The sequence below is a fragment of the Artemia sp. Qi Xiang Cuo genome, unplaced genomic scaffold, assembly GCF_049724085.1.
Source record: "Artemia sp. Qi Xiang Cuo unplaced genomic scaffold, ASM4972408v1 HiC_scaffold_3025, whole genome shotgun sequence".
Classification (NCBI taxonomy): Eukaryota; Metazoa; Arthropoda; class Branchiopoda; order Anostraca; family Artemiidae; genus Artemia; species Artemia sp. Qi Xiang Cuo.
In genome coordinates, this window is record NW_028300420.1 from 1,337,171 (window position 1) to 1,341,070 (window position 3,900).

A 3,900-nucleotide genomic window follows, 5' to 3' on the forward strand; every position below is an offset into this window, starting at 1 on the left:
GATTGTTCTGGGTACCCGGCTGACTGACCGTATTTCAAACAATAGGCTATATGAAAAATGTGGTTCAATACCGCTTTCTAGGTCTATAATGAAAGAAAGGTTGAGGTGGTTAGGGCATATTGTGCGGATGAAGGATGAGAGATTGCCGAAGATTGTTCTTTTCGGCCAACCATCTAGGGTTAAACGGAAAGCAGGTCGTCCCCGTCTGGGGTGGGAGGACGTCATAAAGAAAGATTTAAAGGAAATGGGAACTTCGTGGGCGGGTGTAAAAAGGAATGCCTTGAATAGATTGGGGTGGAGGAGGAGCGTGCGTAGCTATGTTGGCCTCAGGTGGCTTGGTGCTACGATGAGTTGTTAGTAGTAGTAGCAGTAGATTATTAGAAAAACGATCAGAAAACAAATTAAAAAAAAGAATGTTTTTCAACTGAAAGTAAGGATCAACGTTATAACATAAAACGAACAGAAATTATTTTCGTATGAGGAGGTTTCGCTCCTTCTTGATACGTTGCTCTTTACGCTAAAGCTTGACTATTTTTAATTGTTGTCCCAAATTTTCTAACGTTGTCTCCTGAAAAACAAGAGTTACTTAATATTAGAGTGAGAATATTTTATATAGCTAAGAAAAAAACATTTGCGTGTTTGACAAGTTTATTGTCAAAGCAGACACCGCTATTGTTTAGTGCTTCTAATGAAACAATTGTTCTTGAAAAAATATTATGTGCAGAGTCTGGTTTATTTTTATATTGTCAACAAAAATTACTACTAAGAGTAGTTTGGCTACTGCCCCTTTCTCCTTTCCCAAACCATAAAAGACTTAAGCCTGTTATGTACTTTCTTTTTTATTTAAAACTACACGTATCTTTTGTTTTTCAAAACATCGACAACAAAAAAAAAATAAATAACAGGCAGCGTATTATTAGTGCCTAAGTAAAAAACAATGTTTGCACAATGTATTTTTTTTTCAGATCAGAGGAATCTAGCAAGAGCCAGTGGTCAGAGGGAAGATACCCTCTCCACCCTACCCGTCCTTCGGATTGTCCTAAAGTGTGTCTGCTAGAAATAATGAGACACCCCGTCTATTCAAAATAGTCTAAATATTATATAACAAGACTTTTAGTGTTGAAACAGACCCCAGAGATTAGGGGCAAGGGTCATAGTTTATGCCCAGGGGGTATTTAAGGTTCTTATGGAAGTGATGGCTGTTTAACTTCAGAAGAGGCTCAATATTTCTCCCTGAAAAAAACTATGTAAATATAAAACGAAAAAAATTAATAAAAAAAAATTTTTTCACAAAATAATTTTCCAAAAATAATAAATAAATCCATTAAACAAAAAACGAAAAAATAATAGAATAAAATAATATAACAAGCATACAAATACAATATATCATTATCAATAAATAAATGAAACCCAAAAAAAAAAAAAATTAAAATAAGTCAAACTCATAAAGAGCAGAAATTAACCTAATTAGGGTTCTAAACTCTATGCTTTCTAAAATTTATAATATAATTTGTACTTTACTGAAATTTTTTTTAATGTTTTCACTTTTATAATTTTAAGAAATAAAAAATAATTAAAATTTTAAGGAATAATAATCAGCATATGTGTATGCACACTTCCCAATAACAAATAAAACAAAGGACATTTTTTATAACTTAAAAACTTACATACCAGGGGCTGTAGGGGGTCATTTTATCTCAAAAGACAGTTATTGGGCCTTTCAACTATTTTGAATAAAATAGATAACTCCAAATTTTTTAGACTCGTTGGGCATTCAAAGGAACGCGCTGGGTATTATAACCCTAAACCCACCCCGGAACGGGGGGCACCACACGCCCTTGGTCAGGGGGGGGGGGCTAAGAGGCCTGGCACCAGGTGAATTTTAGAAATGTGGGCCCCAAAACAATGTTTAATACAACATTAATAGTGGAAAAAAAATATAAACCCCCTAGGTGTTTGACTACGCCCCCTTTCTCCCGTCCCAAACCATAAAAGTCTAAGGTATGTTATGTCCTTTCCGTTTTATTGAAAACTATATGTATCTCGAACAGCGTGCTTTTGTTTTTCAAAACATCAACGACAAAAAGTGTAAAATCAATATAATAGTCCGTATAACTGTAAGGAACTATGGAAAATAATGAACATTAATTCCATGTAGCTCAGCTTTTTAAGTGTTTATTTCCCTGTAATTTTTATTAAAAAAATCTTTTTTATTTTAATGTACTTTTTATGTATTAATTAAAATTCAAACTCAGTAATAGACACAATAAAGTACATCAAATTTAAAAAAAAGAATGTTTTTAAAATTACATGTCTTAACATCTAACAAATATAAAACTATACAAACAAAAATAAAATTTTTTCAGTAACTTACGTTGAATTTTTTTTTATAACATATAAAAGACCTAGAAAGAGACGCAGTTTCGTTCCCTTTTTTAGGGGGATTTGACATCCAACTGCTCTCTAGTAATGCTTTACTCATTTAAGTTTGGATTCCATTTCACAGACTCTTGGATGTAGTTTTTAAGAAAATGAAATACTTGTCTTTTTAGTTCAACTCGTAATTTCTATTCGGATGATGTGTCAAAACAAGAAGAAAAGAGGCTCTCGTGGCACATCCATCAACATATACAAAGAAAAAAAATTAAATTCTCAATCTTGAAAGAAGAAATAAGATGTATTTGAAAGAATATAAGCTCAACATGGTAAGTACAATGTGCAAATCCACAGATGAAGATGAACAACAGTGAGTTAAAATAATTAAGGATGGTTACCAAACACTCGTTAAAGCAAAGGTGTCAGAAAAGATTGATATCGAAGGGAACTTTGGAAATGATAAGCTGGACATGGAGTTCAAGAAGTGCATGGAGTGCATGGACACTAAAGAGTGCAAGGACATGGAAAAGGTTGACTACCAAGAGAATATGGTGGAATGTTTTCGACTGGAAGTAGAAAATGAGTTCCAGATTAATGACGCCTATGATGAAAACAATAAAAGAAACCCAGAACAAAAAAGTAAAGTTAACAAAACAGTATACATAGCCAATTAACTATGTGAAGACAAATACCAGGGCTCTTACGAAACACAGATTTATAGTACACGGCCTGATATAAATAAATCGGCTTTTAATAAGCCTTCTCTGAATGTTTGTTTTTTGTCCAAAAAAGTACAAGATTTTCAAAATGATCGACCAAGTGTAATTCAAACAATACATGGCACCTCACGTCCTACTCCAGTGATTGATAATTACTGGAACTTTGAAAATGATCAGCTGAACATGGAGTTCTCGGAGTTCATGGACTTTAAAGAGTGCATGTAAATTCAAGAGTGCATGGACACTCAAGAGTGCAAGGACATGGAAAAGGTTGACTACCAAGAGAATCCGGTGGAATATTTTCGACTGGAAGTAGAAAATGAGTTCCAGATTAATGACGCCTATGATGAAAACAATAAAAGAAACCCAGAACAAAAAAGTAACGTTAACAAAACGGTATACATAGCCAATGAATTATGTGAAGACAATTACCAGGGCTCTAACGAAACACAGATTTATAATACACAGCCTGAGAAAAATAAATCGGCTTTTAATGAGCCTTCTCTGAATGTTCGTTTTTTGTCCCAAAACGTACAAGATTTTCAAAATGATCGGCCAAGTGTAATTCAAACAATACATGGCGCCTCACTGCCTAATCCAGTGGACCCACTTATGTACGAAACCAAGTATCGGCACTTAGATCTACTGAGGCTGCCATAATCTTAACGACCGTTACCGAAACTAGTATATCAAAGTTTAGACTCTGCAAGAACAAAGTTCCAGCCTCTCCTATTGCAGAGAGTATTTTTTTAGTATGTTCAGATAGTTTTTAATACTTACAAGACTACAAGGCTAATGGTTACCG

General features: G+C 34.0%; 1 pseudogene; it reads left to right on the top strand.

Annotated features, from left to right (window-relative positions):
• Positions 1 to 2,578: 2,578 nt before the first annotated feature.
• LOC148938690 (uncharacterized) lies at positions 2,579 to 3,320 on the top strand (annotated as a pseudogene).
• Positions 3,321 to 3,900: the final 580 nt, after the last annotated feature.